The sequence below is a fragment of the Amborella trichopoda genome, chromosome 11 (assembly GCF_054954075.1).
Source record: "Amborella trichopoda isolate Santa Cruz 75 chromosome 11, AtrichopodaSantaCruz75HAP2 v2.0, whole genome shotgun sequence".
NCBI lineage: Eukaryota > Viridiplantae > Streptophyta > Magnoliopsida > Amborellales > Amborellaceae > Amborella > Amborella trichopoda.
The window spans coordinates 22,229,620-22,257,498 of NC_142346.1; the positions used below are offsets into that span (position 1 = coordinate 22,229,620).

Genomic DNA, 27,879 nt, shown 5'->3' on the forward strand with positions numbered 1-27,879 from the left:
TATGGTAAGTAATTGTCCTATTTACCATAGATCAAACAATTTACCAACTTATGGTAAATACTTATTTACCGTAAGAAAATCAAACTATTTACCACACACATCAGTGGTAAATACAACACAAATTGTGTATGGTAAAAATAGGTGTGGTAAATTGTGTTATATTTATCATACAATTGGTAAATAGGAGTGTGTCACATTTACTGCACAATGTGATAAATAAGTGTGTGGTCAATAGGACACATTTATTTACCACACAATTATGACAGTGACAAATAGGCTTTGTTGCCATAACTGTTACGGCCCCACCCCCTGACCCCTACCGCACATGCTGAAGGGCAACAAATTACAGAATCACGACTAGAGGTGGTGAATGCCACTCAGGTGAGAGTGACTCAACGCTTATAGAATAGACGGGATCAAAGCAAACCATGAAAGAAGATAAAACTCAAATGCTACACGAACTGAACAGAATAAAATCATCGTATACATATACATTCTCCAAAAATTATATACAATTATGTTCGAGGCACTAGGCCTAACAACAAAATTTTAAGACTTCATCAAAACAATTCTAGGGCATTGCCATTAGATACCTAAAAAAAAGTTATTCCTTTGCAAAACACCAAGCTTCAGTCGTCTGCCACAAATGTCCAGCAGCCCACTCAAGAAATGTCGGTTATCACTTTACATAGGAAAAATATATAAAACGGTTATCACTCCCATTATGTAGTGGTCAGCATCATAGTCATATCATATCAGTATCTTGCTACCAATGATTGTCCCATTGCGTAGTGATTAGTATCCCATTGCAGGTGTCCCATTGCGTTAGCGCCCTTGCCTCTTGCTTTCAAGCAGTAGTTTGCTGCGAGATAGCACACTCCAGCAAGAAAAAAGATGAGCTAGTGGCGCGGCACGTTAGTGCCCTCACAACTTGCTTTCGAGCCAACTAAAAAAACGGATGCGCTAACAGCGCGTTAGCGCCCTTGCTTCTTGGCTTTCGAGCCTACGCTTGCTGGCTTTTTGCTCTTGCTTTGCTAGAGGTAAGAACGAGCTTTGCCAGTGGTTGCAAGGTCTAACTATTGGCTGGGCTTTTTTCTTTTATGTTATGCAAAGAACTCTCAAACATGTGCTTTGCAAGAGAAAAAAGCCCTCAACAATGACTGCTTCTATGTTGCTAAATCTTGTCAAAGCCCAAGTTTGAGAGGGTGGCTTTGCTAAGTCTTGTCAAAGCCCTCATTCAAGAGTTTGCTCTTGCAAAGAAAAACTAGAAGAGGGCTTTTACAAGACTTGGATACCACTGACAAAGCTCGTTGCCTACACTGCCTTCACTAGGATCGACCATTATTCTCAATTTAGTAAGGCAGAGAACTATTCTTCATTGGAGCACCGAAGTGCAGAGGTTGTTCTCACCATTGAGGTCAGAGTGTGGGACTGAGCCTTTCAAATGATAAAGACCCAAAACTTCTTCGTTTCATAGATAGAACCAACACAAATATCATATGAACTCTCTCTCATCCAATAAGAGTTTCCGAGAGTGACTTGAAGAAATTCTCTCCATTCCAAAGTTGCGCAAGGCGGGCCCCCAGAACAAACCCCACCCCTCTTCCTCCTCTTAATGAAAGACCCTCGCCCCGCTTCCTATTAGTACTTAGTATTACTAATAGTAGTAGAAATAATACTAGTACTATTAGTAGTAGTACTAGTATTAATACTTAGTACTACTAGTATTAGTAGTACTAATAGAACTACTACTTAGTAGTAATACTAGCACTAGTAATAGTAGTAGTATTACTACTAGTAGTAATAATATTAGTAATAGTATTAGTAATACTAGTAAGTACTACTAGTACTACTACTAGTATTACTAGTAGTAGTACTAGTAATACTTACTAGTGCTACTATTACTAGTAGTACTATTAGTACTATTAGTACTATTATTAAGTAGTACTACTAGTACTATTAGTACTATTATTAAGTAGTACTAATATTATTAGTAGTAGTATTAATAATATTAGTAGTACTATTATTATAATATTTAGTACCATAATAATAATACTACTATTACTATTATTATTGTACTACTAGTAAAACTATTGGTCGTATTAATAGTACTATAGTACTATTAGTAGTATTACTAGTAGTACTAATAGTACTAGTACTTACTATTAATACTAACTATTAGTAGTAGTAGTAATGGTACTATTAGTAATACCTAGTACTATTACTAGTATTACGACTACTAATAATACTACTATTAGTAGTACTAATAATAATATAAATATTATTATTATTATTATTACTTATAGTATTAGTATTACTAGTATATTATTAGTACTAGTACTCTTACTACTATAAGTACTAGTAGTACTAGTAGTAGTACTAAGTAGTATTATTATTAACATTAGTACATGTAATCGTATTACTACTACTAGTAGTACTACTATTAGTAGTACTACCACTAGTAGTCTACTAGTAGTATTACTACTACTACTACTAATAGTAATAGTAATACTACTATTAGCACTACTCTAAGTTGTATACTACTTAGTAATATTACTATTACAAGTAGTACTAATACTAATAATGCTATTACTAATACTTAGTAGTAATAATAAGTACTAGTACTACGTAGTACTAGTACTAAGTCGTACTATACTAGTAGTACTAATACTAATAATGCTATTACTAGTACTTAGTAGTAATAGTAAGTACTAGTACTAGTAGTACTTAGTACTAGTGCTACGTCGTACTATACTAGTAGTACTAATAGTATTACTCTTATTACTATTAGTATTAATACTATGAGTAGGACTATTACTAAGTTCTAAGACAATTAGTAGTACTAGTACTAAGTACTATTAGTATTAGTATTAATAAGACTACTACTATTACTAATAATAGTTGTACTAGTAATAATAGTACTATTAGCAATATTACTACAAGTAGAAATAGTACTACTACTAGTAATAGTCCTAATAGTGGTATTACTACTCGTACTACTACTAATAGAAGTAGTAATAGTACTACTATTAATACTAGTACTAATATTACTATTAGTACTATTAGCACTACTATAATGTACTACTATTACAAATAGTAGTAGTACTATTAGTAGTGGTAATAGTAGTACTAATAAATGTAGTACTACTAATACTATTATAATAGTACTATTACTGCTAAGTACTACTACTAGTAATAGTACTTAGTAGTACTATTAGTTATACACTACGGTGTTGACAATATGGGCACTGAAACAATATGGTCCTATGAGCCAATTGAAGGTGCGCTTTACTTTGATTGTTTAGAGCCTTGGCATTGTACAAACCACACCCTTTCCTTTTTGTAAAATTAATATGGTGATCTTAAAGTAAATCCCAAAATTTCATATGGAAAAACTCTTCTTAAGTAGGCCTTTTACACGAGGGAGTAAAAAGTATGGTATGCTCTCTCAGGGCATGCCAATACATACTTAAAAGTTTGACATAAAATGGTAGAGGCCATGTACAGTTGAGAGAGAGATGGTGTCAGTCAAAAACATAAATATGATAAACTATGATGTTACACAATGAAAGGAACAAAATTTTGAAGATCACTATCTAGAAGATCACGAAATGTGCCAATTGAAAAATGGAGTGTCTGCACTATGTTGGAAGAGAGTCCATCGTAGCTATCCCATGGAAATCTCATTAAGAAGAACCCACTGTTTTGACATCTTCATGCTATAGGAAATTAAAAAAACCAGTAGGTAAATGTCCCTACCTTGTGTGATTCCCTTGATACTACTTCAATGTCCATCAAAGGTCAAGAGTTGTTAAACTATAAGACCTACACACTTCTAAAAAATCATTTTCCAAAAAAAACCTCCACATAAATACTAGTAGTATTAGAAGTACTAGTAGTAGTATTACTAATAGTACTAGTAGTAGTACTACTAACTAATACTACTACTATAGTAGTACTATTACTACTAGTAGTAGTACTGACTAGTACTATTAGTACTACTACTACTACTACTAGTACAAGTAGTACTATTACTATTACTAGTATTATTAATACTATTATTACTATTAGTACTAATATTAATAATAATAGTAATAGTACTACTGCTAATAATATTAGGAGTAAGTAGTACTATTACTCGCATTACTACTAATAGAAGTAATAGTATTACTACTATTATTAGTACTAGTACTAATAGTAGTATTAGTACTACTACTATTGATAGTATTAATAGTAATTAGTAGTATTAATAGTACTTAGTAGTATTAATAGTACTACTACTACTAGTACTTCATTAATAATACTAGTAGTATTACTAGTATTAGTAGTATTATAGTAAGTAGTAGTACTACTAGTATTATTAGTAGTACTTCTATCAATAGTAGTAAACTAGTATTAGTAATAGTAGTAATACTAGTACTAATTGTAGTAAGTACTGGTAGTACTTACTAGTACAAGTAGACTAGTATTAATGCTACTAGTACTACTAATATTAGTACTAGTAGTAGAACTACTATTACTACTACTACTACAACTAGAACTATGATTAGTATTGCTACTATTAGTATTACTACTACTATTATTACTGCTATTAGTAGTACTAGTATACTAATACTACTTCTAATACTACTAGTACTACTACTACTACTAGTGCTATTACTAAGTACTAATACTACAGTAGTAGTATTAATTGTCGTACTACTAGTAGTACTAATACTACTACTTGTATTAGTAGTAGTATTAGTAAGTACTAATATTAGTTGTGGTACTTCCAAAGGCACCCTCTAATTTCATAATAGAAAATAAAAGATTGGTTATGGGGATTCCGCAAGGTCAGAGATTCGTACAGACACATAGGGGTTCGACAAGAAAGTTGTTTCGATTCAATCAATTCTTCGGGTCCGAAAAAGATATTGGATATGTTAGTGACCTAGCATGAAAAAGCACTCTCCGAGGGCATGGAATGTCTAATTTTTTGGTCAGAATCTCCGCTGTAATGTCTCTGTTCGATTCTTCGACCAAAATACGAGAAAGCCCCATTCAATTCTCAATGGAAATGGAGTTTTGCAAATTATCCCCAGAACTGGAAGATCATTTCGACATCTTCGAGCATATCTGAGGGTTCAATGCGACTATTATCACTTCAGCCAACACACAAGCTGAGACTTTACAACCGTGGAGTGGCTTTTTGCAAAAAGATGAGGGGAATTATCAGTAAGAGGTCGAAGAAGCGAATTATACGTGATCACAAACATAGATTGTTCGCAGCTAAATATGAATTGAGACGCAAGCTTTATAAAGCCTTTTGTAAAGATCCAGATCTTCTTAGTGATATACGGGACAAACATCATTATAAGTTGTCCAAGTTGCCTAGAAATAGTCCATTTTCACGAGTAAGAAACCGATGTATTTCCACAAGTCGCCCTCGTTCCGTATATGAGTTCTTTCGCATTTCCTGTATCGTTTTTCATGGATTAGCATCTGGAGGTCCTTTGATGGGCAAAAAGAAATCGTCTTGGTAGCCACCCACCAAACCAATAGAACAAAGGTGAGCTCTGCTGTTGACAAGGTAAGTAGGTCCATTACCGGCTATCGACTGACTCCGGACCGAAGAAAAGACCTAACGGAGTAATCCCTAATCTCGAATTGGAGATGCTAATGGGAAGGAAATGGAAGTGGGGGACCTCTCTACTGCACCTATCTCCCCAGACAGAGACTAAGTACGAGGTAGTACTCTTGGAAAGAAATAATATCACCGCGTGAACATAACAAAATGTTACGAATGTAACTCTCGAAAGTGAGTGAGGTGCATAAGCACAGAGCGAGCGAAAGAGCTCATGTGGTCTACTCCACTTGCCACGGATCTTCTCGCTCTCTAGGTCGCCAAGTCTTGTGAAAGCCCTCATTATTGAAGTGATGAAAACTACACCAAGCAGCGAGAGAGCAAGCTAGTGAGAAAGTCGTTGCGCGGTAGTGCATCAGTTTTCCTTCGGGGCGCTAGCACGAATGCCGTTGTGTGGTAGCTCATATGTTTTCTTACTGGGATCGCTAGCTTCGACAAAAACTATGTGCGTTAGCCCGCACGTAGGCGCGAAGACAAGCAAGAAAACAAGTGCATTAGTGGCGCGTTAGCGCCCTTGCTTCTTGCTTTCGAGCTGTAGTTTGTTGGGTGCTTGCGCACTCCAGAAAGAAAACAGATGTGCTAGCGACGCGGCGCGTTAGTGCCCTTGCGTCCTGCTTTTGAGCCAGCAAAGAAAACGGATGCACTAGCGGCACGTTAGCGCCCTTGCTTCTTGGCTTTCGAGCCTACGCTTGCTGGCTTTTTGCTCTTGCTTTGCCAGTGGTAACAACGAGCTTTGCCAGTGGTAGCAAGGTCTAACTATTAGCTGGGCTTTTTTCTTTTATGTTAAACAAAGAACTCTCAAACTTGTGCTTTGCAAGAGCAAAAAGCCCTCAACAACGACCTCTTCTATGTTGCTAAGTCTTGTCAAAGCCCAAGTTTGAGAGGATGGCTTTGCTAAGTTTTGTCAAAGCCCTCGTTCAAGAGTTTGCTCTTGCAAAGCAAAAATAGAATAGGGCTTTGGCAAGACTTAGATACCACTGGCAAATCTCATTACCTAGCCTTCACTGGGATCGACCACTATTCTCAATTTAGTAAGGCGGAGTACTGTTGTTCATTGGAGCGCCGGAGTGCAGAGGCTGTTCCCACCATTGAGGTCAGAGTGTGGGACTGAGCCTTCCAAATGATAAAGGCCCAAAACTTCTTCATTTCGTTGATATAACCAACACAAATATCATATTAACCCTCTCTCGTCCAATAAGAGTTTTCGAGAGTGACTTGAAGAAATTCTCTCCATTCCAAAGCTGCGCAAGGCGGCCCTACGAAACAAACCCCACCCCTCTTCCTCCCCTTAATGAAAGACCCTCGCCACGCTTCCTATTAGTACTTATTACTACTAATAGTACTAGTACTATTAGTTGTAATACTAGTATTAATACTTAGTACTACTAGTATTAGTAGTTCTAATAGAACTACTACTTAGTAGTAGCACTAGCACTACTAATAGTAGTAGTACTAGTACTATTAGTAATAGTATTAATAATACTAGTAAGTACTATTAATACTACTACTAGTAGTACTTACTAGTACTATTATTACTAGTAGTACTTAGTATTAGTAATTCCATTTGTACTAATAGTAGTACTACTAATACTATATGTACTAAAACTAGTACTACTATTAAGTAGTACTAATATTACTAGAAGTAGTACTAATAGTATTAGTAATACTAATATTACAAGAAGTAGTACTAATATTACTAGAAGTAGTACTAATAATATTAGTAATACTATTATTAATACTATAATAATAGTAATATTACTAATGGTAGTACTAGTACTAATAGTATTACTACTAACAATACTTAGTACTAGTAATAATAGTATAGTGGTGCTAGTAGTAATAAAACTACTAGTACTAATAATACTACAAATATTATTAGTACTAATAGTACCACTATTAGTTGTAGTACTACTAGTAGTAGTATTAATACTACTAAGTAGTAGTAGTACTAATACTACTACTAATAGTACTATTACTAATATTAGTACTACTACTACTTATTACTCTTAGTAGTACTAATACTACTAATAGTTATACTACTAATAGTATACTAGTAATAGTATACGAATAATTGTAGTACTAACACTGGTAGTATTAATACATTAATACTACTAATAGTAGTATTAATACTAATATTAGTACTACATAGTAATAAGTACTATTATTAGTAATAGTAATACTGTTATGCTAGAAGTACTTAGTACTAATATTAGTAATAGTAGTACTGTTATACTAGAAGTCCTTAGTACTAATATTAGTAATGTTATTAGTATTATTATTAGTAGTAGTAGTAGTTTTTGTACTAATATTAGTACTACTAGTACTACTAATATTAATAGTAGTAGTAATACTAGTATTACAACTATACTAATAGTAGTATTATTAGTAGTAGTAATAGTACTGGTATTAATACTAGTAATACTAGTAGTAGTACTACTACTAGTATTATTAATATTGCGAGTATTATTACTAGTACTATTGGTACTAATAGGAGTAGTACTTTAGAACTATTACTAATAGTACTGGTACTTTCTATTAATACTTACTATTAGTAGTAATAGAAATAATACTATCAGTAGTAGTAATACTAGTACAAATAATACTAGTATTACTAGTAATAGTAGTACTATTTATTAGTACTAATAAGTATTACTACTATTACTATAGTAATACTAGTATTATTATCGTAAGTAATAGTACTACTAGTATTAATATTGTTAATAGTATTACTAGTAGTATTAATACTACTACTATCAGTAGTTATACCTAGTATTATTACTAGTATTACGACTACTAATAATACTACTGTTAGAAGTACTAGTAATAGTATTAATATTTTTACTGTTAATACTTATAGTATTAGTATTACTAGTATATTATTAGTACTAGTATTATTACTATTATTAGTACTACTAGTACTAGTAGTAGTACTAAGTAGTAATATTAAGAGCATTAGAACTAGTAATAGTACAACTACTACTAGTAGTACTACTATTAGTAGTAGTACTACTACTCATAGTATAACTATTAGTATTACGAGTACTACTACGACTAGTAATAGTACTACTATTATTAGTATCACTCTAAGTAGTATACTACTTGGCAATATTACTATTACTAGTAGTACTAATACTAATAATACTAGTACTAGTACTTAGAAGAAATAGTAAATATTATTAGTACTTAGTACTGGTACTAAGTAGTACTATACTCGTAGTACTAATAATATTAATATTATAATTATTAGTAATAATACTATGAATAGTATTATTACTAAGTTTTAGTACTATTAGTAGTATTAATACTAAATACTATTAGTATTAGTATTAATGCTACTACTTCTATTACTAATAATAGTAGTACTAATAATAGTAGTACTAATAATAGTAGTACTATTAGTAATATTACTACTAGTAGTAATAGTAATAGTACTACTACTAGTAATAGTACTAATAGTAGTATTACTACTCGTACAACTACTAATAGTAGTAGTACTACTACTACTAATAGTACTAGTACTAATATTACTATTAGTATTATTAGTACTACTATAATAGTACTACTATTACAAATAGTAGTTGTACTATTACTAGTACTAATGCTGTGCGTAATATTAATATTACCTACCACTAGTATTACTAATATTACTAGTACTATTGCTATTTGTAATAGTTGTAATATTATAGTAGTACTAATAGTGGTATTCACACTATTTGTACTAGTACTAATAATAATACTATTACTACTACTAGTAGTAGTACTATGACTACTACAATTATGTTTTAGTAGTAGTATTAGTAAGTACTAATATTAGTTGAAGTACTTCCAAAGGCACACTCTGATTTCAGAATAAAAAATGGAAGATTGGCAATGGAGATTTCGCTCGGTCAGAGATTCGTACAGACACAAAGGCGTTTGACAAGAAAGTCGTTTCGATCCAATCAACTCTTGGGGTCCGAAAAAGATAATGGATATGTCAGTGACCTAGCACGACAAAGCACTCTCCGAGGGCATGGAATGTCTAATTTTTCGATCAGAATCTGGACTGTAATGTTAGATTCTCTGGTCACAATACGGGAAACCCCATTCAATTCTCGATGGAAACAGAGTTTTGCTAATTATCCCAAGAACTGGACGATCATTTCGAGATCTTCGAGCATATTTGAGGGTTCAATGTGACATTATCACTTCGACCAACACACAAGATGAGACTTTACGACCGTGGAGCAGCTTTTTGCAAAAAGATGAGGGGGATTATCAGTAAGAAGTCGGAGAAGCGAAATATACGAGATCACAAACATAGATTGTTCGCGGCTAAATATGAATTGAGACGAAATCTTTATAAAAGCCTTTTGTAAAGATCCTGATCTTCCTAGTGATATACGGGACAAACATCGTTATAAGTTGTCCACGTTGCCAAGAAATAGTTCATTTGCACGGGTAAGAAACTGATGTATTTCCACAAGTCGCCCTCATTCCGTATATGAGTTCTTTCGCATTTCCTGTATCATTTTTCGTGGATTAGCATCTCAAGGTCCTTTCATGGGCATAAAGAAATCATCTTGGTAGCCACCCACCAAACCAATAGAACAAAGGTGAGCTCTGCTGCTGACAAGGTACGTAGGTCCATTACAGGCTACCGGCTGGCTTCGGACCAAAGAAAAGACCTAACGGAGTAATCCCTGATCTCAGATCGGATATACTAACTGGACGAGAATCGAAGTGGGGGACCTCTCTACCGCACCTGTCTCCCTAAACAAAGACTACGTACGAGGTAGTACTCTTAGAAAGAGATAATATCACCGCGTGAACATAACAAAAAGTTACGAATGTAACTCCCGAAAGCGAGTGAGGTGCGTAAGCACGGAACAAGCCAAAGAGCTCGTGAGGTCTACTCCACTTGCTACGCATCTTCTCTCTCGGCGCTTGTTGGCTACACATCAAAGAAAGCACTCGCTCCGCTAGATAGCCAAGTCTTGTCAAAGCCCTCATTGTTGAAGCGAAGAAAACTACACAAAGCAACGGGAGAGCGCGCTAGTGCGAAAGCTGTTACGTGGTAGCTCTTAAGTTTTCTTTCTGGGCGCACTAGCAGTGAAGAAAACTACGTGCGTTATCCCGCACGTAGGCACGAAGACAAGCAAAAAAACAGATGCGCTACCGGTGCATTAGCGCCCTTGCTTCTTGCTTTTGAGCTGTAGTTTGCTGGGTGCTAGCGCACTCCGGCAAGAAAACGGATGCGCCAGGGGTGCAGCACGTTGGCCCCCCTTGCGCCTTTGCGTGGTAGCTCATACGTTTTCTAGTATTATAAGTATTACTAGTAATACTAGTAGTATTATTGGTACTACTACTATACTTACACTAATGTAGTAGTAATTCTAGTATTACTACTATACTAGTAGTAGTACTATTAGTAGCACTACTAATAGTACTAGTATTAATACTAGTAATAGTAGTAGTACTACTACTATGAGTAAGTACTATTAGTATTATTACTAGTAGTAATAATAGTACTAGTACTACTACAAGTATTATTAATATTACTAGTAGTATTACTAGCACTACTAGTACTAATAGTAGTAGTACTTTCATACTATTACTAATAGTACTAGTACTTACTATTAATTCTCAGTATTAGTTGTAGTAGTAATAGTATTATTTGTAGTAGTAATACTAGTACTAATAATATTATTATTACTACTAATAGTAGTACTGTTTATTAGTATTAGTAGTACTAATAGTACTACTAGTAATACTACTAGTACTACTAATAGTAGTAGTATCACTACTACTACTACTATTAGTAGTACTAGTAATACTAATAATAGTAATAATAATACTTAGTATTTAGTAATAATAAGTATTACTACAATTACTAAGTAGTCATACTACTAGTATTCATACTATTAATAGTATTACTAATAGTATTAATACTACAATTATTAGTAATGCTTAGTACTATTACTAGTATTACTATTACAAATAATACTAACTAATAGTAATACTAGTAATAGTATTAATATTATTACTATTAATACTTATAGTATTAGTATTACTAATATATTATTTGTACTAGTACTATTACTACTATTAGTACTAGTAGTACTACTAAGTAGTAATGTTAATAGCATTGTACTAGCAATGGTACTATTACTACTAGTAGTACTTGTAGTAGTATTACTAGTACTACTACTAGTAATAGTAGTATTACTATTAGTACTACACTAAGTAGTATAATACGTAGTAATATTTCTATTACTAGTAGTACTAATACAAATAGTACTATTATTAGTACTTAGTAGCAATAGTAAGTACAAGTAGTGCTTAGTACTAGTACTAAGTAGTAGTACTACTAGTAGTACTAATAATATTAATATTATTACTATTAGTATTATGAGTTGTACTATTACTAAGTTATAGTACTATTAGTAGTACTAATACTAAGTACTATTAATATTAGTTTTAATACAACTACTACTATTACTAATAATATTAGTGCTAGTAATAGTAGTACCATTAGTAATATTACTACCAGTAGTAATGTACTACTACTAGTAATAGTACTAATAGTAGTATTACTACTAGTACTACTGCTAATAGTACTAGTACTAATATTACTATTAGTACTATTTGTATAAATATAATAGTACTACTATTACAAATAGTAGTAGTACATTAGTAGTAGCAATAGTAGTACTATTAATAGTAGTAATACTAATACTATTATAGTAGTACTATTACTACTAAGTACTACTAGTAATAGTACTTAGTACTAATATTACTACTATTAGTTTTAGACTACGGTGCTGACAAAATGGGTACTAAATCAGTATGGCCATAAGGGCTCTCTCAGGTCACTATCCAGAAGATCACGAAATGTGCCAATTGAAAAATGGGGTGTCTACACTGTTGAAAGAGTGTCCATCATAGCTATCCCATGGCAACCTCATTAAGAAGAACCCACTGTTTTTCCATCTTCATGCTATAGGAAATTAAAGAAACTAGTAGGTAAATGTCTCCACCTTTTGTGATTCCCATGATACTACTTCAATGTCCATCAAAGGAGTCATAAGTTGTTAAACTATAAGACCTACACTCTTCTCAAAAATCATTTCCCAAACAAAACCGCCACATCAGTACTAGTAGTATCAGAAGTACTAGTAGTAGAATTACTAATAGTACTAGTAGTATTACTAGTAACTAGTACTACTACTATAGTAGTACTATTACTACTACTAATTAAACTAACTAGTACTATTAATACTACAACAACTACTACTAGTACTAGTAATACTATTACTAATACTATTTTTACTACAAGTACAAATATTAATAATAATAGTAATACTACTATTATTAGTAATTATAGTAGTAAGTAGTACTATTACTCGCACTACTACTAATCGTAGTAATAGTATTATTAGTACTATTAGTACTAGTACTAATAGTAGTATTAGTATTAGTACTACTACTATTAGTAGTATTAATAGTACTTAGTAGTACTAATAGTACTACTACTACTAGTACTTTCTTACTAATAGTACTAGTAGTACTACTAGTATTAGTAGTATTATAGTAAGAAGTAGTACTACTATTAATAGTAGTATTAGTAGTAATATTACTATTACTAGTACTAATAGTAGTATTACTTTGTACTACTAGTAATAGTAATAGTAGCACTAGTAGACTAGTATTAGTACTACTAGTACTACTAATATTAGTACGAGTAGTAGTACTACTATTAGTATTACTACTACTACTAGTACTACGATTAGTAGTGCTACTATTAGTATTACGACTACTATTATTGCTGCTAATAATAGTACTACTATTAGTAGTACTATTACTAATAGTAATACTACTAGTATTAGTACTATTACAAGTACGTACTAATGGTACTACTGAGTAAAATTACTAATAATACTAATAGTATTACTAATAGTAGTAATAGTACTATTATAATATTATTAGTAGTACAACTATTATTAGTACTAGTATTACTAATATTATTAGTACTGCTGCTATCTGTAATAGTAGTACTATTATAGTAGTTTTAATAGTGGTATTAGTACTATTTGTATTAGTACTATTAGTAATACCATTACTACTATTATTAATAGTACTACAACTACTACTATTAGTAGTAGTACTAGTATACTAATACTACTACTAATACTACTAATACTACTAATACTACTATTATTAGCAGTACTAGTACTACAGTAGTAGTATTAATAGTAGTACTACTAGTAGGACTAATACTACTACTTGTATTAGTAGTAGTATTGGTAAGTACTAATATTAGTTGTAGCAATTCCAAAGGCACCTTCTGATTTCAGAATAGAAAATGGAAGATTGGCAATGGAGATTCCACACGGTCTGAGATTCATACAAACACAAAGGGGCTCGACAGGAAAGTCTTTTCGATCCAATCAGATCTTGGGGTCCGAAAAAGATATTGGATATGTCAGTGACCTAGCATGACAAAGCACTCTCTGAGGGCATGGAATGTTTAATTTTTCAGTCAGAATCTCGACTGTAATGTCTCTGCTAGATTCTCCAGTCAAAATAAGGGAAAACCCCATTCAATTCTTGATGGAAACTGAGTTTTGTGAATTATCTACAGAACTGGAAGATCATTTCCAAATCTTCGAGCATATTCGAGGGTTCAATGTGACTATTATCACTTCAGCCACAACACAAGATGAGACTTTACTACCATGGAGCGGCTTTTTGCAAAACGATGATAAAGTCTACCAGTAATAAAGTTTACCAGTACCACTAGTACTACTAGTATGTACTACCAGTAATACTACTAGTACTAGTAGTACGCATGTACTTGTACTAGTACTGCTAGTACTACTAGTACATATGTACTAGTAGTACATATGTCTAGTACATAAGTACTAGTGTGCATACATATGTACTACTAGTACATACTTAGTAGTACATACATACTACTTCTAGTATGTACATATATACTACTACTAGTATGTACTACTAGTACTACTTGTACATACTACTACATATATGCATCTTTTAGTGGTACATACTAGTACTAATAGTACTATGTACATAGTACTATGTAGTACTAGTACTACATAGTACTACTACTAGTAGTAGAAGTATTATATTTGTAGTACTACGTCATATGTACAAGTACTACATATGTCGTAGTATTGCTACAAAGTGCTACTAGTAGTACTATGTAGAACATATGTACTACTAGTAGTACTATGTAGTACATATGTACAACTACTAGTACTAGATATGTAGTATGTATGTTGGACACTCTTCCAACATACATACTACATACATAGTATTAGTACTACTTGTACTAGCAGTACAATGTATGTAGTATTAAACTGTTAAGCCTCGATCCGGACTGCAAGACCCTATCCTGATCAGCCTCGGTCCATAACGCATGACCCTAAACTACCCAGCCTCTAATCATACTGTACTATTAGTAGTAGTGTATACATGTGCTACTAGTAGTAGTATGTACATACTAGTAATAGAACTAGTATGTACACACTAGCAGTATGTACTAGTAGTAGTACTACTAGTATGTACTAGTAGTAGTACTACTAGTATGTACTAGTAGTAGTAGTAGTACTACTAATATTAGTTTCCCCAGTATGTAGTATGTACTAGTAGTAATACTCCTAGTATGTACTAGTAGTAGTAGTACTACTAGTAGTAGTATTACTACTACTAGTATGTACTAGTACTACTGGTAGTAATCCATACTAGTATGTACATATGTACTACTAGTACTAGTAAATATGTTCTACTAATAGTACTAGTATGTACTATTAGTATGTACTACTAATACTACTACTAGTCCTTTGTACTAATACTACTACTAGTAGTACTGCATTCTAGTATGTAGTACTAGTACATATTAATACTACTACTAGTAGTTTGTACTAATACTACTACTAATAGTACTGCATTCTAGTATGTAGTACTAGTACATACTAGTACTACATAGTGCATACTAGTAGGTAGTACTAGTACATACTAGTACTACATAGTGCATACTAGTATGTAGTACTAGTACTACATAAAACATACTAGTACATACTGGTACAACATAGTACATATTAGTAGTACTACTAGTAGTAACTACTAGTAGTAACTACTAGTAGTACTAATACTACTAGTTCTACATGTACTCTTAGTACACAATTACTAGTACATATATGTACTAGTATGTACTAATATGTAGTAGTACTACATATATACACCTATAGTACTAAGCAGTTTAGGGTCATGCAGTATGGGCTGAGGCGGAACAGTTTAGAGTCATGCAGTATGGATGCAGGCTGAGTACTAATCGTAGTACTTCATACTAGTATGTAATACTAGCAATAGTATTACATACTCGTATGTAGTATTACTACTAGTACTGCAAATGTGGTATGTACTAGTACTACTACATATGTAGTAGTACTAGTACTAGTAGTAATATATACTTCTAGTACTATTACTACTAATACATATGTACTAGTACTACTACTAGTAGTATGTACTTGTACTACTACTAGTAGTACTACATTCTAGTATGTACTATTAGTACATATAAGTACTACATAGTACTACTAGTATGTACTATATACTACTAGTATGTAGTATTAGTATGTACTACTAGTAGTATGTACTACTAGTACTAGTAGTACTATATACTACTAGTACTACTAGTTCTACTAGTAGTACATATTAGTAGTACTAGTAGTATGTACTAGTAGTACTACTAGTAATACTACTAGCACAAGTAGTACATATGTACTAGTACTGCTGGTACTACTAGTACATATATACATACTACTACTAGTAGTACTACGTACATATATACATACTACTACTAGTAGTACATTTGTAGTACTACTACATCTATTAGTAGTACATACTACTACTAGTCGTACTATGTAGTACATATGTAACACTAGTACTACTACTAGTACTAGTAGTACTATGTACTACATACATATGTAGTACTAGTAGTACTATGTACACATACATATGTACTAATAATAATACTACTAGTACTATATATGTAGTACTACTAGTAGTATTTATGTAGTACTACTAGTAGTACATATGTAGTACTGTTGGTAGTACATATGTAGTACTGCTGGTAGTACATATGTTGTACTACTGGTCGTACATATGTAGTACTACTAGTAGTACTACTTTTACTGGTATGTACTATGTAGTACTACTAGTAATACATATTACATAGTACTAGTACACATATGTACTACTACATATGTATGTACATATATGTATATGTACTATTAGTAGTACATAGTACGTAGTACAGAGGTACCCTGTACATGTACATATGTACTATTAGTAGTACATAGTACATATGTACTAGTAGTACATACACGTACTACTTGTACTACATAATACATACACATATGTACGTATGTCTTACTAATGCATGTGTACATATGTACTAGTAGTACATACATGTACTACTTGTACTACATAGTACATACACATGTGTACATATGTCTTACTAGTGCATGTGTACATATGTACTACATATGTATATGTGTACATATGTACTATGTACACATGTGTACGAGTAGTACATACTATATATGTACTATTAGGTACTAGTAGTACATGTACTAGTACATAGTACACATGTATTAGTAGTACATATTAGTACATTTGTACTTATGTACTACTAGTACATATGTACACATGTACTAGTACACATATGTACTAGTATACATATGTACTAGTACTACATATGTACACACGTAGTACTATGTAGTTTAGGGTCATGTAGCGTGTGCTTAGGCTGAATAGTTTAGGGTCATGCAGTATGGAACCAGGCTGAGTAGTTTTGGGTCATGCAGTTTGGGACGAGACTGAGCAGTTTATGATCACGCTGTCTAGATCGAGGCTGAGCAATTTAGGGTCATGGAGTGTGACCGAGGCTGAGATGTTTAGGGTTATGCAATATGGACCGAGGCTGCGCAGTTTAGGGTCATGCAGCATGGACCGAGGCTGAGTAGTTTATGATCATACAGTATGGACCGAGATTTAGTAGGTTAGGGTCATGCATAATGGACCGAGGCTGAACAGTTTAAGGTCATGCAGTATGGACCGAGGCTGGATAGTATAGGGTCATGCGGTATGGACCGACGCTAATCAGTTTAGGGTCTTGCAGTATGGGCCGAGGGTTAACATATTAGGGTCATGTAGTGTTGATGAAGGTTGAGCAGTTTAGGGTCATGCAGTATGGACCCAGCTTGAGCAGTTTAGGGTCATCCAGTTTGGACCCAGGATGAGAAGTTTCGTGTCATGCAGTTTGGAACGAGGCTGAGTTTTTTACGAACATGTCATATGGACCGAGGCTGAGCATATTAGAGTCATGCAGTATGGACCCAGACTGAGCACTTTAGGGTCATGTAGTATGGATCGAGGTGGAGATGTTTAGGGTCATGCAGTACCCACCGAGCAAGGCTAGGCAGTATTAGGTCATGCGGTATGGACCGACCTTAAGCAGTTTAAGGTCATGTAGTATGGACCGACAATGTGCAGTCTACGGTCTTTCCGTATGGTACAAGGCTGAGCAGTTTAGGGTCATGCAGTATGGAACGAGGCTGAGTGGTTTAGGGTCATGTAGAATGGAAAGAGGTTGAACATTTTAGGGTCACGCAGTCTAGACCGAGGCTGAGCAGTTTAGGGTCATGTAATGTGGATCCAGCCTGAGATGCTTAGGGTTATGCAGTATGGATCGAGGTTGAGCAGTTTAGGGTCATGCAGTATGGATCGAGGCTAGGCAATTTATGGTCATGCGGTATGGACCAAGGCTGAGCAGTAATGGGTCATGCAGTCTGGACCGAGGCTTAATAGTTTAGGGTATGCAGTATAGACCGAGGCAGAGAAATTTGGGGTCATGTAGTATGGACCGAGCATGAGCAATTTAGGGTCATGCAGTATGGAGCGAGGCTTAGAAGTTTATGGTCATGCATTTTGGATAGAGGCTGAGCTGTTTTGGGTCACCAGTATGGATGAGGCTGAGCAGTTTGCAATATGGACCGAGCCTAAGTAGTTTAGGGTCATGCAATATGAACTGAGCCAAAGTAGTTTAGGGTAATGCAATATAGATCGAGCCCGAGCAGTTTAGGGCCACGCAGTAAGAATCAAGACTGACAAATTTATGGTCATTCAGCCTCAGTCCGTACTGCGTGACCCTAAACTGCTTAGGCTCGGTCCATATTGTATGACCCTAAATAGCTCAGCCTCGGTCCATACTGTAAGGACCCTAAACAGCTCAGCCTTGGTCCATATTGCATGACTCAAAACTGCTTAGCAACAATAAATTTGTCAATCTCGTTTCTTACTGAGTGATCGTAAACAGCTTGGGCTCAGTCTATATTGCATTACCCTAAACTACTTAGTCTCAGTTCATATTGCATAACCCTAAACTGCTGAAGCTCAGTCCATACTGCATGACCCTAAACTGCTCAGCCTCATCCATACTGGCTGACCCAAAACAGCTCAGCCTCAGTCCATACTGCAAGACCCTAAACTGCTCAACCTTGATCCATATTGCATGACCCTAAACAGCTCAGCCTCGGTCCATATTGCATGACCCTAAACTGCTCTACCTCCGTCCATATTGCATTAACCTAAACAGCTCAACCTCGGTTCATACTGCATACCCTAAACTGCTCAGCCTCGATCAAGACTGCGTAATCCTAAACTACTCCGCCTCGATCCATACAACAGGACCCTAAACTATTTAGCCTCAGTCAAGACTGCATGATCCTAAACTAGTCAGCCTTGGTCCATACTGCATGACCCTAAACTAGTACTACTACTAGTAGTGGTACTACTAGTAGTAGTACAACCAGTAATAGTACTACTAGCAGTTGTACTACTATATATAGTACATAATACTACTAAATGTAGTCCATTGTACTACTAGTAGTAGATACTACTAGTAGTACTATGTACATACTGCATAACCCTAGTATGTAAATACTACTAGTATTACTAGTACTAAGTATTATAGTAGTAATACTAGTAGTAGTACTATTAGTACTAGTGCTAATACTTAGTACTACTAGCAGTACAATAGTAATTGTAATAGTAGTATTATTATTATAGTACTAAATAGTATAATAATAGTACTACTATTAGTAGTATTACTATTACTATTAGTAATAATAATAGTACTACTAAAACTATTGTACTAATACTAGTGAAATTATTACTACTTAATAGTAGTACTAGTAGTAGTACTAATAGTATTAGTAGTACTACTTTTAATACTAATAATATTACTAATACTAAGTACTACTAGTACGTACTGCTACTAGTAAGTACTACTAGCAAGTGCTACTAATAGTAGTATTAGTAGTACTTACTAGTATTACTAATGCTATTACTAGTAGTACTAGTACTACTACTATTACTAGTGCTAGTACTACTACTAAGTAGTAGTTCTATTTGTAGTACTAATACTAGTAGTATTAGGTATTAATACTATTATTACTACTAATAGTACTAGTGCTATTAGTTGTGCTAAGTACTAATAGGAAGCAGGGCGAGGGTCTTTCAATTCGGGAGGAAGAGGGGTGAGGTTTGTTCTGGGGGGCACCTTTGGAATGAAGAGAATTTCTTCAAGTCACTCTCGGAAACTCTTATTTGGACGAGAGAGAGTTAATATGATATTTGCGTTGGTTTTATCAACGAAATGAAGAAGTTTTGGGTCTTTATCATTTGGAAGGCTCAGTCCCACACTCTGACCTCAATGGTGGGAACAACCTCTACACTTCGGAGCTCTATTGAACAACAGTTCTCAACCTTACTAAATTGAAATACTGGTCGATTCTAGTGAAGGCAGTGTAGGCAACGAGCTTTGCCAGTGGTATCCAAGTCTTGTCAAAGCCCTCTTCGACTTTTTCTTTGCAAGAGCAAACTCTTGAACCAGGGCTTTGACAAGACTTAGCAAAGTCACCCTCTCAAACTTGGGCTTTGACAAGACTTAGCAACATAGAAGCAGTCGTTGTTGAGGGCTTTTTGCTCTTGCAAAGCATAAGTTTGAGAGTTCTTTGCTTAAAATAAAAGCAAAAAGCTCAGCCAATAGTTAGACCTTGCTACCACTGACAAAGCTCGTTGTTACCACTGGCACAGCAAGAGCAAAAAGCCAGCAAGCGTAGGCTCAAAAGCTAAAAAGCAAGGGCGCTAACATGCCGCTAACACATCAGTTTTTTTTGCTGGAGCAAGACGCAAGGATGCTAATGCGCCTTGCTGCCAGCGCATCCGTTTTCTTGCTGGAGTGCGCTAGCACCCAACAAACTACAGCTCAAAAGCAAGAAGCAAGGGTTTAAACGCGCCTCTAGCGCATCTGTTTTTTTGCTTGTCTTTTCTCGCCTCCGTGTGCGCTAACGCATGTAGTTTTCTTCGCAGCTAGCGCCCCCAGCAAGAAAACATATGAGCTATCACGCAAAGGCTTTCGTGCTAGCGCGCACTAAGAAAATGGATGCACTATTGCACAATGGCTTACGCACTAGCGCTCTCTCCCATTGCTTGGTGTAGTTTTCTTCTCTTCAACAATGAGGGCTTTGACAAGACTTGGCTACCTAGCGGAGCCAGTGCGCTCTTTGAAGTGTAACCAACGAGCACTGAGCGAGAAGATGTGTAGCAAGTGGAGTAGACCTCACGAGCTCTTTGGCTTGCTCCGTGCTTACGCACCTCACGCGCTTCCGGGAGTTACATTCGTAACTTTTTGTTATGTTCACACAGTGAAATTTTCTCTTTCCAAGAGTACTACACCAGAGAGGTCCCCCACTTTGATTCCTGTCCCTTTAACATCTCTAATCCGAGATCAGGGATTTCTCCGTTAGGTCTTTTCTTCTATCCGGAGCCAGTCGGTAGCCGGCAAAGGAGCTACTTACGTTGTCAACAGCAAAGCCCACCTTTGTTCAATTCGTTTGGTGGGAAGCTAAAAAGACAATTTCTTTATGACCATGTAGTAGGTACTAGTACGAGTAGTATATACTAGTATGTACTGCTAGTACTAATAGTATTAGTACATACTAGTATTAATATGTAGTACGTACTAATAGTAATAGTATGTATTAATACAACTAGTGTGTACACATTAGTACTATGTACATATTTGTACTAGTAGTAGTACTACTAGTACTACTAGTATGTACATACTAGCAGTAGTGGTATGTACATACTAGTATTAGTAGTAGTATATACTACTAGTATGTACTAGTAGTAGTACTCTTAATATGTACTAGTAGTAGTGGTACTATTATTACTAGTACATACTAGGAGTACTACTACTAGTAGTATGTATTAACAGTACTAGTAGTAATACATACTAGTATGTACTAGTGGACTAATACTACTAGTATGTACTAGTAGTACTAGTACTACTAATATGTACTAATGTACTGGTACGTACTATGTACAAATACATACTAGTACAACTAGTATGTACTAATGTACTGGTATGTACTATGTATTAATACATACTAGTATGTACTAGTACTACTAGTATGTACTAGTACACATGTGCTACTAATACTAGTACATATGTTGTACTAGTAGTATTAGTACTAATACTAGTATGTACATACTTACACTAGTAGTATTACTACTAGTAATACTAATACTAATATGTACATACTAGTACTGGTACTAGTATGTATATACTACTACTAGTATGTACATACTACTAGTACTAGTACTACTAGTACTGCTAATAGTATGTACATACTAGTAGTACTACTAGTAGTACATACTACTGGTACACTACATACTATTATGTAGTAGTACCACTAGTATGTATATACTACTAGTAGTACTACGACTAATAGTAGTAGTATGTTGTTTGTACATACTTCTAGTAATACTAGTACATACCACTAGTAGTACGTTGTATGTACATACTACTAGTACTACTAGTACATATTATTAGTAGTACGTTGTATGTACATACTACTAGTAGTACTACTACGAGTAGTATATACTACTAGTACTAGTAGTACTAGTAGTACTAGTAGTAAGAGTAGTAGCACATACTAGTAGTACTAGTAGTAATACATACTAGTAGCAGTAGTAGTAGTACATACTAGTAGTAGTACATCTTAGTAGCAGTAGTAGTAGTACATATTAGTAGTACTAGTAGAAGTAGTAGTAGTACATACTAGTAATACTAGTAGTAGTACATACTAGTAGCAGTAGTAGTACATACTAGTAGTACTAGAATACATATGTACACTAGTATGTACTACTAGCACATGTGTGCTATGTCTTAGTACATGTACTACTAGTACATACTAGTACATATGTAGTATGTACTACTAGTACATATGTGTACATATATACTAGTAGTATATGTACTAGTACATAGTATACATGAAAACATATACATATGTACTAGTAGTACATATGTATTAGTAGTACATATGTACTATGTATTATGTACTACTAGTAGTACATGCACATATGTACTAGTACATATCTATACTAGTACTAATAGTACTATGTAATATGTACTACTAGTAGTACATGTACAGATGTACTATGTAATATGTACCACTACATATGTAGTACATGTACATATGTAGTAGTACTACAAATGTACTACTTGTACTACTACATTGGTACTAGTACTATGTAAATATCACAACTAGTATATACTATGTAGTACTATATGTATTAGTACTACATACTAGAATGTAATACTACTAGTACATATGTACTAGTAGTAGCAGTACTAGTAGCATGTACTACTACTAGTACTAGTACATACTACATATGTACTAGTACTACATGCTACATATGTATTAGAACTACTAGTAGTACTACTACGTACTAGTATGTAGGACTAGTAGCAGTACTAGTAGTACATATTAGTACATACTAGTACTACTAGTAGTACATATGTACTAGTAGTATTAGTACTACTAGTACATACTAGTGTGTATTACTACCAGTAGTACTAGTACATACTACTCGTAGTATTACTACTACCCGTATGTATATACTACTACTAGTAAATACAACATTCTACGAGTACTACTATTAGTAGTAGTACTACTCCTACTAGTACATACTAGTAGTACTAGTACTAGTAGTACATACTACTAGTATGTACATACTACTAGTAGTAGTATGTGCATAATAGTATTTAGAATGTACTACATACTACTACTACTAGTATGTAGTATATACTAATAAGAGTATGTACTAAAACTTTAGTACTAGTAGTATATACTAATACATACTATTAGTACTAGTACTAGTACTACATACTAATAGTAGTGTGTACTATACTAATAATACTAGTAATAGTACTACAAACTAATACTAGTGTGTACTATACTACTAGTACTAGTAGTACATACTACATATGTACATAATACATACATGTACTACATGTACATGTGCATATATATACATGTACACTAGTACATATGTACTAATAGTACATGTAGTACTAGTAGTACATGTACTTATACTACTAGTACATACGTACTAGTACATGTACATATATATACATATAGTAATAGTACATACTATGTACTACATATAGTAGTACTATGTAGTGCATAGTACTACATTTGTAGTACATAGTACAAACTACATATGTAGTACATAATACATAGTACATATGTAGTACATAGTACATAATACATATGTACATGTACATATATGTACATAGTACATATACATATGTAGCATATGTAGTACATAGCAGATAGCACATAGTACATATGTGCATGTCCATATGTAGCATATGTAATACATATGTACCCCTAGTATGTAGTACATTCTAAATACTACATATGTACATATAGTACATATGTACTATGTACTATGTACTACATAGTACTATGTGTACATATGTAGTACAACATATAGTATGTACTACATACTACATGTATATAGTACTATGTACTACATATGTAGTACATAGTACATAGTATATAGTACATAGGACTACATATTAGGTAGTGCATAGTATATACATATGTTGTACTACATAGTATTATGAACTACATACATATGTTGTACTATGACTACATAGTACTACATATGTACATATTAGTACTATGCAGTACTAGTATGTACGTACTAGTACTATGTAGTACTAGTATGTACATACTATATACTATGTGTGTACATAGTACATACTACATAGTAGTACTACATACTAGTACTATGTAGTACATACTATGTATTAGTATGTACATATGTACTATGTAGTACTAGTACATAATATGTACTAGTATGTTCATAGTACATATGTACTAGTGTGTACATAGTACATATGTACTAGTATGTACATAGTACATATGTACTATGTAGTACATAGTAAATACTATGTAGTACTACATAGTACGTACATAGTACTACATGTAGTACTATATAGTATGTACATAGTATGTGCATACTATTTACATACATGTATGTATACATGTATGTACATGGACCTCCAATCGAGGTCCATGCAGTACAAATGCTAGTATGTGCTGGTACTGAGGGTGACCAGTTATGGGTCATGTAGTAGGTAACGAGGCTGAGCAGTTTAGGGTCATGCAGTATGTACCGAGGTTGAGCAGTTTAGGGTCATGCAGTATGGACCGAGGCTGAGCAGATTAGGATTATGGAGTATGGACTGAGACTGAGAAGTTTAGGGTCATGCAGTATGGACCAAGGCTAAGTAGTTTAGGGTCATGCAGTATGGACCAAGGCTGGGAAGTTTAGGGTCTTACAGTATGGACTGAGGCTGAGCAGTTTAGGGTCATGCAATATGGACCGAGCCTAAGCAGTTTCGGGTCATACAGTATGTACTGATCCTGAGCAGTTTAGCGAGGCTGAGCAGTTTAGAGTCATGCAGTATGGACCGAGGTAGAGCAGCATTGGTTCACTTAGTGTGGACATAGGATAAGCTGTTTAGGGTCATGCAATATGGATTGAGGTTGAGCATTTTAGGGTAGTATGGACCGAGGCTGAGCAGTTTAGGGTCATGCAGTATGGACCGCAGCTTTATGGTCATTTAGTGTGGACCGAGGCTGAGCTGTTTAGGGTCACGCAATATGGACCGAGGCTGATTTTTAAAGTGTTACTAATAGTGGTATTTGTACAATTTGTACTAGTACTATTAGTAATACTATTACTACTACCATTAGTAGTACTATAACTACTATTAGTAGTAGTAGTACTAGTATACTAATACTACTACTAATATTACAAGTACTACAACTATTAGTGGTACTAGTACTAAGTACTGATACTTCAGTAGTAGTATTAATAGTAGTACTACTAATAATACTAATACTAGTAGTAGTATTAGTAAGTACTAATATTAGTTGTAGTACTTCCACAGGCACACTCTAATTTCAAAATAAAAAATGGAAGATTGGCTATGGACATTGCGCACGGTTAGAGGTTCGACAGGAAAGGCGCTTCAATCCAATCAATTCTTGGGGTCTGAAAAAGATGCTGGATATGTCAGTGACCTAGCACGACAATGCACTCTCCGAGAGCATGGTACGTCTAATTTTTTGGTCAGAAATCTCGACTATAATGTCAATTCTCGATGGAAACGGAGTTTTGTGAATTATCCCCAGAATTGGAAGATCATTTTGAGATCTTCGATCATATTCGAGGGTTCAATTTGACTAATGCCCCTTCGGCCAACACACAAGATGAGACTTAACCATCGTGGAGCTGCTTTTTACAAAAAGATGAGGGGGATTATCAGTAAGAGGTTGGAGAAGCGAAAAATACGACATCACAAGCATAGATTTGCTCGCGGCTAAATACGAATTGAGACGAAAGCTTTATAAAACCTTTTGTAAAGATCCCAATCTTCCTAGTGATATGCAAGACAAACATCGTTATAAGTTGTCCAAGTTGCCAAAAAAAAGTTCATTTGCATGAATAAGAAATCGATGTATTTCCACAAGTCGCCTTGTTTCGTGGATTAGCATCTCGAGGTCCTTTGATGGGCATAAAGAAATCGTCTTGGTAGCCGCCCCACCAAACCAATAGAACAAAGGTGAGCTCTACTGCTGACAAGGTAAGTAGGTCTATTACCAGCTACCGCCCGGCTCCAGACTGAAGATAAGACCTAATGGAGTAATCCTTGATCTCGGATCGGAGATGCTAACGGGACGGGAATTGAAGTGAGCGACCTCTCTACACACCTGTCTCCCCAGACAGAGACTACATACGGGGTAGTACTCTTGGAAAGAGATAATATCACCATGTGAATATAACTAAAAGTTACGAATGCAACTCTTGAAAGCAAGTGAGGTGTGTAAGCATGGAGCTAGCCAAAGAGCTCGTGAAGTCTACTCAACTTGCCACACATCTTCTTGCTCGTTGGCTACACATCAAAGCAAGCACTTACTCCTCTAGGTAGCCAAGTCTTGTCAAAGCCCTCGTTGTTGAAGAGAAGAAAACTACACTAAGCAATGGGAGAGTGTGCTAGTGCGAAAGCTATTGCGTGGTAGCGCATCCGTTTTCTTACTGCGCGCTAGTACGAAAGCCGTTTGGGTGATTGCTCATACGTTTTCTTACTGGGTGCGCTAGCTACGAAGAAAACTATGTGCGTTTGCGTCCACGTAGGTGTGAAGACAAGCAAGAAAACAGATGTGCTAGCGGCGCATTAAAACCGTTGCTGCTTGCTTTCGAGCTGTAGTTTGTTGGGTGCTAGTGCACTCCAGCAAGAAAACGGATGTGCTAGCAGCGCGGCGCGTTAGCGCCCTTGTGTCTTGCTTTTGAGCCAGAGAAAAAATGGATGCGCTAGCAGTGCATTAGCGCCCTTGCTTCTTGGCTTTCGAGCCTACGCTTGCTGGCTTTTTGCATTTGCTTTGCTAGTGGTAGCAAGGTCTAACTATTGGCTGGGCGTTTGTTTTCATGTTAAGCAAAGAACTCTCAAACTTTTTTCTTTGCAACAGAAAAAAGCTCTCAACAACGACTGCTTTGATGTTGCTAAGTCTTGTCAAAGCTTAAGTTTGAGAGGGTGGCTATGCTAAGTCTTGTCAAAGCCCTCGTTCAAGAGTTTGCTCTTGCAAAGAAAAAGTAGAAGAGGGCTTTGACAAGACTTGGATACCACTGGCAAAGCTCGTTTCCTACACTGCCTTCACTGAGATCGACCACTATTCTCAATTTAGTAAGGCGGAGAACTGCTGTTCATTGGAGTGCCGGAGTGCAAAGGTTGTTCCCACCATTGATGTCAGAGTGTGGGACTG

The 27,879-nt window shown here is 34.9% G+C and overlaps 1 pseudogene; it reads left to right on the plus strand.

Moving 5' to 3' along the window:
• The first annotated feature begins 21,210 nt into the window (after nt 1–21,210).
• Nucleotides 21,211–26,654, plus strand: LOC110008315 (uncharacterized; annotated as a pseudogene).
• Nucleotides 26,655–27,879: the final 1,225 nt, after the last annotated feature.